The sequence below is a fragment of the Zea mays genome, chromosome 6 (assembly GCF_902167145.1).
Source record: "Zea mays cultivar B73 chromosome 6, Zm-B73-REFERENCE-NAM-5.0, whole genome shotgun sequence".
NCBI lineage: Eukaryota > Viridiplantae > Streptophyta > Magnoliopsida > Poales > Poaceae > Zea > Zea mays.
Genome location: NC_050101.1, coordinates 115,982,456 through 115,996,459, shown reverse-complemented (window position 1 = coordinate 115,996,459; position 14,004 = coordinate 115,982,456). Strand labels below are relative to the sequence as shown.

The 14,004-nt window shown below is 43.9% G+C and overlaps 1 pseudogene; it reads left to right on the top strand.

Annotated features, from left to right (window-relative positions):
- Positions 1 to 219: 219 nt before the first annotated feature.
- LOC109940513 (L10-interacting MYB domain-containing protein-like) lies at positions 220 to 11,648 on the top strand (annotated as a pseudogene).
- Positions 11,649 to 14,004: the final 2,356 nt, after the last annotated feature.

The window sequence follows — 14,004 nt, the reverse complement described above, 5'->3', positions numbered from 1 at the left end:
GGATCAGGTTTTTGCTTAAGGCGCTGCTGTAATGTTTCCATGTCCTTTTGTGTCCACTAGTAGTTTAATTAAGGTAGTCTATATGTAATTAAGGAAAACCGAATGTTACTACTTATGGTACTACCTGATGTTATTATGGTCCCTTGAGTGTTAATTTTGTTTTCTTCTTAATTCGACTGCACTACGTATTTTCAAAACTCTACACTTGTTTTGCACTAGATGGACAAGTCTGCCAAAGTGATTGCAAAGTGGGATAGTAGAGCAACAAAAATTTACACAGAAATTTGTGTAGAAGAGGTGAATGCACGCAACAGGCCCCAACATTTTCTAAATGCAGAAGGGTATGCTAACCTCATAAGGAAGTTTAAGGAACGGACTGGTCGCACTTACACCAGTGATCAAATGAAGAATAGATGGGACTCCTTAAAGAGAATGTTCACCCAGTGGAAAACACTTAATGAAAGGGCTACAGGTCTTGGTCGAGACCCTCATACTGGTTCTATCAGTGCACCAGATGAGTGGTGGGCTAAGCAAAATGAAGTAAGTAGACAATTTTTTTTGTTTTCCTAGTTTAACAATACTAATGGACATCTGAAAGTAGGAAATAACATTTACTGCAGGCAATGCCAGGGTGTATTATGTTCAAAACAACCCCCTTGAGAATGAGGACGAGCTTAAGGTTATGTTTGGACCCATTGTCTGCACCAATGAAACAACCCTTGTTCCTGGAGTTGAGGATGCAAATTCTTCATCTGATGACCACGTGCAAGCTAATTTAGCTAGGGGTGAAAACAGCACACCAGACCCCTGCTCAAATGCGACAGGGAAGCGTAAGGTGCTGCATGATTCTCCTAAACCTAAGAAGAAAAAGATACGAAGGATGAATACATGAAACGCCTTGTGGAGGCTTTTGAGTCGCGTTCCATGAACACTAATAAGTCCATAGCATCTTTTGAGACCGACCCAGTACGTGTAGAGGTTGCTGCTCAGTTGCAACAAGTAATTGAAGATGGATCAGAGGAAGGCAGCGACTTACATTTCTTTGCCACTCACTTGTTGATGGAGAAACGGTATAGAGATGTATTTGCAACCCTGAAGACCAAAGAAGGAAGGAACGCTTGGCTGCGCCGTGCTTTCGAGATAAATGTTAAGTCCAGTTAGATGGTGCTCGTCCGACAACGATGCTGCTATGTTCGAACTATGTTGGTGCTACTGTTAGAGTTTTTAAGTGTCCTCAGTTTGAGTCTTTTTTCGTCGTGCAGTCGTGTTACAAACTATACATGTCGTATGCATCTGTTCCGCAGTGCACAAATTTTCCAATTATTCGAGTTGAACATGTATTTTCAATAATAAGAGTTGTATGTGTGTGAACAATGTCAATCTGTGAACCTTCTTTGAGTTATGATACATGAATATGTGTAATATATTGTGCTTATTCAAGAAATGTGGTTATTGTTTCTGTGTTTGCAGATGTGTGAACCTGATACACACACATCTAATGATGAGAGGGCTGGAGAATTGCTTGTTGCCCTATGTGTTGTAGACATATGGGGGAGCTCGCCCAATGGGGTTTCTAGAAGAACAATGGTTGAAACAGGTATCCAATGGGTTGAGCGAACATTGGAGAGTAGTGACGACTGTTTCGACATGTTTCGCATGCAGCGAACTGTGTTCTGACGATTGCATGATACGTTGGTGCAAAGTTATGGTCTGCTTCTAAGCCGAGGTGTTAGTACAACGGAAGCTTTAGGTATTTTCTTGTGGGCATGTGGGGGTCCACAGTCATTTAGGCAGATAAGGAATAAGTTTGGTCACTCTTTGGAAACTATTAGTCGGAAGTATAGTGAAGTCCTTAATGCACTATATAAGATGTCTTCTGACGTAATCAAGCCCAAAGACCCAAATTTCATAGAGATTCACCCTCGATTGCAAGAGAGTAGATTTTGGCCCCACTTCAAGGATTGCATAGGAGCAATTGATGGTAGTCACTTTCCCGCGTCTGTCCCGGCCACAGAGCAAGCCAAATATATTGGTCGGCACGGTTACGCATCCCAGAATGTAATGGTTGTTTGTGACTTCGATATGATGTTCACATTTGTTGTCACAGGTTGGCCAAGTTCAGTACATGACACTAGAGTATTACAAGATACGTTGATAACTTATGCGGACAGGTTCCCGCATCCACCGGAAGGTATATAAGTATGTTGTACTTTTGTATCATACGTTATTAATTTATGTCTTATGTATTTAACTTTATATTTTTGTTTGTGCAGGTAAATACTATCTTGTGGATTCAGGTTATCCAAATAGAAAGGGGTACCTTGCACCTTATAAGGGTCAGAAGTACCACATTTCAGAATGGCAAAATGCGAGGCAACCTATTAGGAGCAAAGAAGTATTCAACTTTGCACACTCTTCGCTACGCAATGTTATAGAGCGATCTTTTGGGGTGCTTAAAATGAAGTGGAGAATTCTCCAAAGTCTCCCTTCTTTTTCGTTTAAGAAACAATCAAAGATAATTATTGCTTGTATGACATTGCATAACTTTATTAGAGACAGTGCTCTACACGATAGAGACTTTGATCAACTTGGACCTAATAGCCTTGGTCATGATGTACCCATAGGTGAGAGTAGTAGTAGCACATCTGATGAGTTAGACATGAGTGTATTTCGAGATGGAATTGCTAATGCATTAGTGTCTGTTGGGGGCTTGTTCTCAAATGCTATGAATTAAGAACACGACAACATAAAAGTGTTAAATGTCGAACTCCTTCGTCCTTAGAAACAGTATATCCCTTCGGGTATAATGAATCTCGGACGAAGGTTACGAAAGAAAAGACCTTCGTTAGGTTGATAAATGGTTAAACAGAGCAACTATATATAATGTGCGAGTAATAATACCAGCATTATCATCGATATATTTCCATTATTAAATTCATAAAAACGAATTACAAATGTACCTTCAGATTGATGTAAAGTAAAGGTACAAACGTGATGCGAAAAAGCGTATGCCCAGTCAGCGTCAACAGTACGGGAGTACTGTTCACCTATTTATAGGCACGGGACGCAGCCCGTGTAAAATTACATTGATGCCCTTTACATTTATCAATAACTATAGTAATTCTTCGAGGTCCAATTTGGCTTTTCATCTTTAAGTCGGTTCCTCTTTTCTGTTATTGTGCCGAAGCCTTTCTGCACATAGCTTCGTGATCGTCTTATCCTTCGTCATGATCGTTTTTCATTCCAGTCAAGCTTCGTCTTAACCATGCTCTTGTATATTCGCGACCTGACTCCGAAGGTGCCTGTTCCGAAGGTGCCTGTTCACATATTACACTTGGAAAATATTGTCAAACTATGTTTTTGAGGACCTTCGGGAGCCGAAGGCCCCCAACAGTAGCCCCTCGCAATATCAATTTATTGTAAAGATAAATTCATATTGCGACATGGACGAAGGCTTTAAGCCGAAGGTCCGAAAAAACACCTTCCTTTTGCTAGAATAGCAACAGTCATTGACAAGCGGGGCCCTCCAGTTTTCGACATACTGGGTGTATAAATATAAGCTCACCACGAGTTTATTTGGCACGCCCTTTTGCCACCTGCTTTTTACTCACCCAGCTTTTAGCCTGCGCGCGACAGCATTTTCTCAGTCTTAAATTTTTAAGCTTCCGTTTCAAGTCTGGTTTGCCAGCATTCGCGAAAATGTCTGAGGATAAGATAGTTGCTGGTGCTTCGAAGCTAAGCCTTTCTGAGGAAATGCACCTGGGTTTTCTTGAGTCAATGTCAAAGACCAATACGGAAAAGATTGTCAAGGAAACTTTGGAGGGTTTATCTGAAGATACTAGCAACAGTGATAGTTATGATGTGGATAGTGGTGGAGAGGACTCCGAAGATCGCCCGTGGCGGCCTAGTCACTCAAACTTCGGAAAATCAACTATAAACACTACAGGAAAACACTTAATTCCCGTCGGCCTGAAACCGACGGGAATAAGCCCTAAACCGACGGGAATTACTTATTCCCGTCGGTTTAGGGCTTATTCCCGTCGGTTTCAGGCCGACGGGCGTCCCTTGTCGGGGATAAGGTAATCCCCGTCGGCGGCTGACGGGAATAATTAATTCCCGTCGGCTAGATAGTGGCCGACGGGAATTACGGCTAATTCCCGTCGGTTCTGATGGCCGACGGGAGTTATTAATTAATTCCCGTCGGTTCCCTAGGCCGACGGGATTATTAATTAATTCCCGTCGGCCCCACGTGGCCGACGGGAATTAACTGGGCCGACGGGAGTTAATAGTTAATTCCCGTCGGTTCGACCATAGCCGACGGGAATTAACTGGGCCGACGGGAATTACTGTATACTGCTACAAAAACAGCACTAAATTATGTCACTATTTCTGCACACATAACATATATCAAACATAATCACATATAACAGCCACATTACAAACACATGTAGAGATACGACATCCACAAACACATGCATTTAGACATAGTGCATTTATAATTAAAACATCCACCAACGTGTACGACATAGTATTCAAACATAACATCCACCAACATCAAACAACGAGTACGACATAGTATTGAACATAACATCCATCAACGAGTACGACATTTCAAACATAAGTTTAAGTGTTTAGAGATAACCACCACTTGGGTGGTTAGAGCTTTGACCGCTGCCGCCTTCACCACCAGGAGGAGGGAACGCGAAGAGCGAGTCAACAAATCCAGTCCCTACTGCTGGATCAGACCCACTGCCACCCGCTTCAGGCGTAACCTATGCAAGTTAGCAAATATCAACACGTTAAATGCAAATATCAAAAAGTATACAAGTGTATAAATTAATGGAGAGTTATCAAACGTACCCTATCTCCAGGTGCAGGTATATGTGTCGGAGGGGTGGTGAACTGTGGTGGTGGAACTGGTGTGTTTGCAAATTGGCTCCATTGTGGTGGCGGTGGAAAATTTGATGTAATGCCCTGTTGCTGCATTAACTGTTAAACACATATGTGTTACTACTGAAGATGTTGTATTGAAATATAATAATTTAGAGTTCGGATTATGTGTACTCACTTGATACATCGCTTGATTATGAGCATTGCAAGCTTCCATAAATTCGCGTTGTTGTCTCATCTCTTCACGCATCCTCATAATCTCCAACTCCTGCTCGTTCGGTCGACGAGAGCATGAGCTACGGGAAGATGAACCCGTCCTCTGAGATCTCACCGACGACGAGTCAATGAATCCGTCGAAGAGTGCGTATCTATAAGTGATTCAAAAAATGTTATTACTGCATAATCAATTTAGTGTCAACCATATAATTTCATAAGTTAGAGCTTACCGTCCATGCGCTTTGCCACCACCACTTGCGTACACCACCGAGGGATCCACCGGTTCATGGCGCCAGTCGTAGTCAGGGCCATGGCGACGAACCATCTCCTCCCCATATGCCGCCTATACATCATTCACAACCTTACAAATGCAGGAATTTATATACTTTGAACGTTTGAACTTTTGAGCCAAAACTCACCAAGCGATCCGTGGCTGTCTGGCTGCAGAGCTGGTCAGGGTTGTTCGGGTCTGGTCCTTTGTGGCCCTCCTGGTAGACCTCAATGTCACTAGGCTTTTGGCCACTCGTAGCTTCCTGTATAAACAAAAAACATTCATAAGCAATCGTATTATTTGTTGATCGACATAGAAAGATGAAACTTACCATTCTTTTAGCTTTTCGTATCATGTCGTCACCGCCAAACTTGTGGTTAGGATTGGTTCCTCGACATTGTCTGTGATGCGCTGACGCTTTCTGGAAGCCTTCGGAAGCCCAATATCGACACCAAGCATAGTACGCATCAGGCACGGGCGCCATCCATGGAACCATCACCTGCACACACACAATGTTACATATTATATCAATCACGACAATAAATATAAAGGGTAAAACAAATTGAATACTAACCTCACGATATTGATCCTCAGTCAAATATATCTTTGAGGACCCTTCCTTTTTATTCAAGGGGCCTCCTTCTTCCGGATGCTTTTGAAAATACAGGTTTGTAGCCTGAATTCTCGCATAGTATATGGCATCCTTCACCAGCTTCTTTGCATTGTTTTGCAAGACACGTTCAGCGTGCCCCATGTAATCCTCTCCGTCAGGCAACCGATATCGAAGCTACAACATAAAGAATACAAATGGTATAAGTCATAGATTTACAATATTAAGAAACATAACAAAAATAATAAAGAATTCATACCCAAAAGTCATTACGCACAAGTCCCTGTCTGTCGGTGTGGTTTCGTTCCTTTTTAAACTTGTACTCATCCCAGGTACTGACGAGCACGTCATCCTCAGTATCACCGTTTGACACCTTCACTATACCAGGGTAGTGAAGGCGGCAAAGAGAACCCAACGTAAGGTTAACCTGAGTGTGGTGTCCCTTGCCGTCAAAGGACAGGTCCTCCCAATTCCTGCATTACACAAAAACATTAACAATACACATAATAGTTATATTAGATAAGTTAATATATTACACTCACCGATCTCCATGTGGCATGATTAAAGTCCTATCAGCCTCTCGCTCTATCGCGTGACGAGGCTTTACTGAGTGGCTTTTTCTTGAGCGACGTGTGCGTGTCGCTGAAGAGCCTCCCGAGCCATCATCCATCGGGTTGTCAGCCGGTTCGCCCTGTTGGCCCCACTGGTCCCACGCCTGTTGCTGCTCTCTCTGGTGGTCCCACTGGTCCCATGGCTGGTGATGCTGTGCGGCCTGGTCCCATGTCACGTGCTCCACCTCCTCATTGAGCTCCACCTCCTCATTGTGCTGCTCAGCCTCATTGTGCTGCTCCTGCTCAATGTGCTGCTCCTCAGTGTGCTGCTCATCCTGGTACATACAACTCAAGATTTATTTGTAAATATGTAAACAAATTTATTTGTACAAGATATGTTACCTCATCTCCATGTACCGCGCTCAATAGCTCTCGACGTCTGCTGCTGCTCGAAGAACTGCCCTGAAAAAGGCCCAGACCCTTGAACAACCCCTTCACTGACTTCTTTGATTTTGGCGGCATCCTGCATAAAAAATAAGAAATTATTCATTAGTGCATCAAAATGACATAATACTTAAAATATAAACAAATGAGATAACAAAACAACTTTACTTGTTAAATATCATCAAAATCAGGATCTATTTGTTCTCTTCTATGCAGAGGTCGCCATGTAACTTTTCTCCTAACAGGTTGTCTTCTCCGTCTCTCGGGAAAAGTTAAGTCGTTAACGTCTGCAACTAGTGAATCTAATGCCGGTGCAGGATCAATATGAAAACTAGTTGGCAACTCTTCTTCTTGAAACACCTCATCAACCTGCTCAAGGTGACCAATTTGATATTCGTCCTCACCAGGAGTGTATAGGCGTTCTCGGGGATTTACATTGTACACAACCCTCCATTTAGACAACTTTTTGCATGGATATGTCGAGAAATAAACTTGGTCTGCTTGATGGGCAAGGATATACGTGTCGTGTCCTTGAAGCAATTTCTCAGGTTGGATCTGTGTCATCCCAAATTCGGTCCTATAATACTTCGGGTCATACCATTTACACTCAAAGAAAACTAGCGCTAAAGGCTTATTTCCAGCAAATGTAATCTCGATTATATTTTTGATTTTCCCGTAATAGCAGGCTTCGTGTCCTTCCATGTCGGTTGCCCTAGTAACGACTCCACTATTTTGAGTGGCGGCCATAGGATGACTTGATTCGAAAATGCTTGAACGAAAGCGATATCCATTGACGTCGTAACGTCCATAGCTTTTGGCAGTTACGCTTCCAATAGATAACTGACGTAAGTCATCATTTAAATTCATTTCCTCCCCAAACTGTCAATCATGCCACAAAGCATTAGCAAATTCTGTAATATTAGTTAAATGAAATTAGCTCTCGGAGCCACATAATTAAGACTTACACGGTCCCGAAGCCACATAATGAAATTAGGTCGCCCATGCATACCATCGCGTCGCAATTTGTCTATGTCTCTCGCTGTTGGCCTACCGAGACACCTCATGTTTTGTTCATCAAACTCGCTGTCAAATATTATTGTATGACATGAGATATTTGATAACATAAACTAATTCACATATGAACAGTTTAAGAAAACAAGTCTTACACAAAGTATTTCTCCACCTCAGGCATATTCGTGAACATGTACAGTAAAGCAGACTTCCGTTCTTCCATACTGAGGTGATATGACTTGGGTGGACCAACGGCTTTGCCGTTTATCTGAAAAATCGAAAGATCACTACACGGAGGCATCTCTCGTTCATCATCATGGTACCTTTTCTTTCGAGCAAATACATTATGTTCTTCTGCAAAGTAACAACTTGTGAAGTGTGCTACCTCCTTTAGTTTAAATTGTTCCGCGATACATCCTTCAACTCTTGCCTTATTGCCCACCATTGCTCTAAGCTTCTTTAATGCTCTTTCTATATGAAACATCCACCTATACTGAACAGGACCACCGACCTTAGCCTCATATGGAAGATGTATAAAGAGATGCTGCATAGGATTGAAGAAACCCGGTGGAAATATTTTTTCCAATTTGCACAAAAGCACCGGTGCCTCTTTCTCCAGCTGTTCCATCACATCTCTTCTGATTTCTTTAGCACACAACTGTCTGTAGAAATAGCTAACTTCAGCTAACGTTTTCCACACAGCTTCGGAAATGTACCCACGAAACATTACAGGCATGAGCCTCTCCATAATTATGTGGAAGTCATGGCTCTTCAGTCCATTCATCTTCATTGTCTTCAAGTTCACAGATCTTCTAAAACCAGCGGCATAACCATCGGGGAATTTAATATCCTTCATCCACTTCATCACTTCTTTCCGTTGCTTAGATTTCAGACAATAGTCAGCTTTTGGTTTGCCTCCGTTTTCTCTAAGCACTTGGGTTGGACGATCACATATCACTGCTAAGTCCATGCGTGCCTTGTCATTGTCTTTCGTTTTATCAGGGAAATCCATGCATGTATTTATGAGGGCTTGGCAAAAGTTACTCTCTTGATGCATGACATCGATGTTGTGCATCAAAATCAATGACTTAGCATAAGGAAGCTCCCACAAGCCACATATGTGAGTCCAGTTATGCTCCTCACCGAAACCTTGATACCTTTTCCCACTCTCGTCTAGGACAAGTTTCATATGCTCTTCTGTAATTTCTATCCCACTACGTCGCTTGGGCGGTCCCTTCGTGACAATGGTGCCCTTCCTAAATTCCTTTCTCTGCCTTCTGAAGGGGTGATTGAAGGGTAGAAAACATCTATGGCAATCAAAGTAACATATCTTGCCACCAGCACTAAGACGAAAACAATCTGTATCTTTAGCACAATAAGGACACGTCAATCTACCATGCACGCTCCATCCAGAGAAAATACCATACGCCATAAAATCATGAACCGAGAACAGATATGCAACACGAAGATTGAATTTCTGCTTCTTGAAGCAGTCATAGGCTTCCACACCTTGCCATAGCTTCTTTAACTCTTCAATCAGTGGTTGAAGCATCACATTGAGGCGTACGCCAGGATGCTCAGGCCCAGGTATAACAAGACATAGGAACATAAACTCATATTTCATGCAAAGAGCAGGTGGAAGGTTGTACGGTATGGCAATGACAGGCCAACATGAATACGACGCAGCGGTCATATTGAACGGCGTGAAACCATCAGTTGCCAAGCCAATACGAACGTTTCTTGCATCGCTGGCAAAATCTGGATCAAATTTGTCAAGAGCCTTCCATGCATCACCATCTGACGGGTGCACCATTAACCCATCTTGTCTGTCCGTACAATCTTTATGCCACCTCATGTGCATAGCGGTCTTCCTCGAGAGAAACAAACGTTTCACTCTAGGAGTGAGAGGCATGTACCGAAGCTGTTTATGTGCAACCTTTGTCACCACCTTCTCACCATCTTCATTTACAAGCTCCACGTACCTCGACTTCCCACATTTTAAGCATTTCTGTTCTCTGCCATGTTCCTTCCAAAAAAGCATACAATTGTCTTGGCAAACATCAATCTTCTCATACTCCATACCAAGACCTTCAAGCAATTTTTTGGACTGGTACATGTCTTTGGGCATCTTGTGACCCGTAGGAAGAACCTCGCTAATCAAATCCACAAGCTCCTTGTAACAATTAATTGAAAATGCAAACTTGGACTTGATTGACATCAGTCGGGTCACGAATTCGAGCACGGTCACGTTAGTGTGCCCGTGAAGAGGCTCTTCTGACGCTTTAAGTAGGTCGAAGAACTTCTGAACCTCCGGTGTAGGTGAATCATGATGATCTGGTGCCAGTTCAGGCTGCAGATCCTCAAGCATCTAGTCCATCCTATCAACATCATCTTCACCGTCATCAACTTCTACTTCTGCTGCTCGTTCAGCATCTTCACCATGGAGATACCAGACCTTATAGCCTGGCACGAAACCATGCGAGCACAGGTGTAGTGTGACTCGTCATATTTCTACATTTATTGCATGGACATCTAATATTATCTATTTGTGACAAAGCAGCTGCATGGTCCAGAAACATCTGCGTCTTGGCAAACCATTCACTTGTGTGACACCCACCCTTCTTGAAACCTTCATACATCCAATCACGTCTATCACCCATTATTGCGGCTGTGTGTACGAGTAAAGAGTGTGCGAGACAATATCACGTTTCTAAACGTAACACATACATCTATATGTAAGTAGTAAAACTATATATATATATACATAAATAACTATATATATACATAAAAACTATATATATATATACATAAATATATAGTTATATACATAAATAACATTAAATTTATCAATAGCGAAACCTTCATACAACCTAATATGATAAGTTAAATCTATTCAATAAATAACATCAAATTCAACAATTTAATAGAATAAGTTAAATTTATTATAATAATAAAAATTTTGAATTATACGTAACATCAAGGCACACATGTGATATTAAACTAACTCTATTCACACTCTAATCACATGTTATATTAAACTAACTCCAATTACACTCTAATCACACCCTAAACTAACTCTAATCCCATGAAAGTTAACTCCCGTCGGCCATAAAAAACCGACGAAAATAAACATTTATACACACATTTAACAATAACACTCGCATTTACATTATAATTCAAACCATAATATACCTTAACGGTCCGGGGCGGCTGCGGCGCTCCGCGATGGCGGCGTTGGTGGCGGCGAGCAGCGGGCGACGCTTCGGGGGCGGGCGGCGCAACGGGGACGGGCTGCAGACGGCGCTCCGGGGCCGGCGGCGCGGCGGACGGCGCTCCGGAGGCGGGGCGGGTGGCGGTCGTTGCTCCTGGAGCGGACGGCGCTCCGGGGGCGTGGGCGGGCGGCGCTCCGGGGGCGTGGGCGGGCGGCGGGCGGCGCTACGGGGGCGGCGGCGGGCGACGCTACGACGCCGGGGCGGTGACGGTTGGGGGCGGCGCTCCCGGGGCGGCGGCGGGCGCGCTCCTAGGCCGCGGGCGGCTGGCCGACGTCGGTGGTGAGCGGCGGCCGGCGTTGGGGGCGGTGGTGAGCGGCGGCGGCGTGAAACCGAGAGAGAGCAAGCGAGAAAATGAGCCGCGCGGGATGACCGCCGGCACATAAACAATTAATTCCCGTCGGCTGGCGTCAGGGCCGACGGGAATTAGTTAACTCCCGTCGGCTGGCTGCTGGGCCGACGGGAGTTAAACTAAAGCCCGTCGGCTAGGTGGGTGGGCCGACGGGAATTAAAATAAAGCCCGTCGGCTGGCGGCTGGCCGACGGGAGTTAAAATAAAGCCCGTGGGCTGGAATTGAGCCGACGGGAGTTATTTAATTCCCGTCGGCCCGAGCTCGGGCCGACGGGAATTAAAATGGCCGACGGGAATCTTCCTGATTCCTGTAGTGAAAGCAGAGTCACCTTGAAAATATGAGGGGGAGATATTTCCGAGATATATCCATCGTGAGGGCAGATGACGGAGAAAAAACTACGCCGACCCCCGAAGATAATGAAGTCGTGATCTTCCGAAGCTTTTTAAAGGCTGGGCTACGATTCCCTCTAAGCAGGTTTGTGGTAGAAGTTCTGAAAATATATCAAATTTACCTTCATCAACTTACCCCTGAGGCAGTGATAAGATTGGGAATCTTCGTCTGGGCCGTGAGGAGCCAGGGTCTGGAGCCAAGTGCAAAAAGCTTTTGCAATATACACGAGCTAGTATATGAGACGAAACCCTGGGTAAGGAGCAATATCATAATAATTTTGGTTGCTATAGCTTCGGTGCCCGCTCTGGGTCAAGCTGTCCCGTGCCAACCTTTCGGAAGAGATGGCCCGGGGAATGGATGAAGGAATGGTTCTATGTGAAGAACGATTTGAAGGTTCGGGAAGATATCAAAGATATCATCATGCGCCCTATCTGGCAGCGCTTCGGACTCCGGAAACCAAAGGTAGAAATGGACGAAGCAGCTGAAGAATGTCAGAGGGCCTTCGGCGTAGTCTGTTCTTTTATTGGGACCAGGGATTTAATGCAAGAGCACATTGCCTTCAGAGTGTGGCCACTTGCAGATAACTGGGAAATGCCGAAGGAGACCGTTAAAGAAACTGACGAGGGTGGACTAATCAGGCTGAAATATACATTCAAGTACGGAGATAAGTTTGTTGAACCGGATGATGATTGGCTGAAAAGCATTGAGAATGTAAGTGATGAATTGCTTGGGGCATACTCAAAGGCCGAAAACACTGCATTATCAGCGGCTTTCGGAGGCCGAAAGAAGAAGAGACTCAACCGAGTATTTGATGCAATTGCGTTTATCTATCCCGACTACAATTATCCAATGCGAGGTCAAAAGAGAAAAAATACTTCTCCTGCAAAGGACACTGCTTCGGCTGCTCCCGAGGAGCCAGCGCCGAAGAGGAAGAAGGTGAAAGTGTTCACACACCCTCCAAGCTGTATTGAGCCGGCCACAGTGCCCGAGTTTATTGGCGAGGCCTCTTCGGCCACCGAAGCCAGAGAACCAACTCCAGCGCCAAAATCCGAAGAAATGGCCGAAGCACCAGCAATAGAAAAAACAGGAGAAGAGAGAACTGAAGAAAGAAAAACACTAGATGTTTTAAGTCCTTCATCAAAAGTTGAGGCAGCTAAAAGCCAGAAGGGGCCAGCAGCGACCCCGAAAAGAAAAAGGATGGTTAATGTGCTGGATGTTTTGGAGACAATTAAATCTTCAAGCACAACTCCAAAGAAAACTGTTGAAGTGTCTACTGAAGCCTTTGTTGCTGAAACTTCGAAGCAGCAATTTGAAACTGAAGCTGGGCCTTCGGAATCCACCAAGATACAACCTTTGGAGGTCGAAAAAATGTCAAAGGCAAGTTTAGAAACTGAAAAAGCAAAAATAACAGAGCCGATTCTAACTGAGGAAATTGGCACTGCCACCCCCGAAGCATCTTCCAAAATACATGATTATATTGTACGACATGCTTGGGGAAGAAACTATCTGAAGAAGAGATTTTTGAAGCCAATCACTATGCCCGAGAACTGAAGTATCCGGGGGGGCCGTAGTGTTCAATGGGACAAACGAAGATGATTTCCTGTACTGTCTCCTAGACAATAAAGAATTATCCGTGTGCCGGGAGATGGCTAGAAGCATGGGGTTCTCAAAACTCGAAGCTGGCCTTTGCGCCATGACGAAGGACGATCTTGCGGATAGCCTGGCATACAATAGTCTGAAGGTACAAAAATTGTGAATTTTGAAGTTTATGAATTTTGAATTAGTTTTTTGCTCTTATGTTAACTCATTCATTCTTTTGAATAGGGCTTAATACTCAGCAATGCCTTAAGGGCTCAGAAGAATGCCGAAGATGAGAGCTGCACCATTGCTCTTAACAACCTTCGAATAGAGGTTATCAGGCTAAGAAACGAAGCCTTGGAGAAGGACAAAATTCTGCTTACATTAGTGGAAAAAATGAAGGAAGACGAAGCTAACTCCAA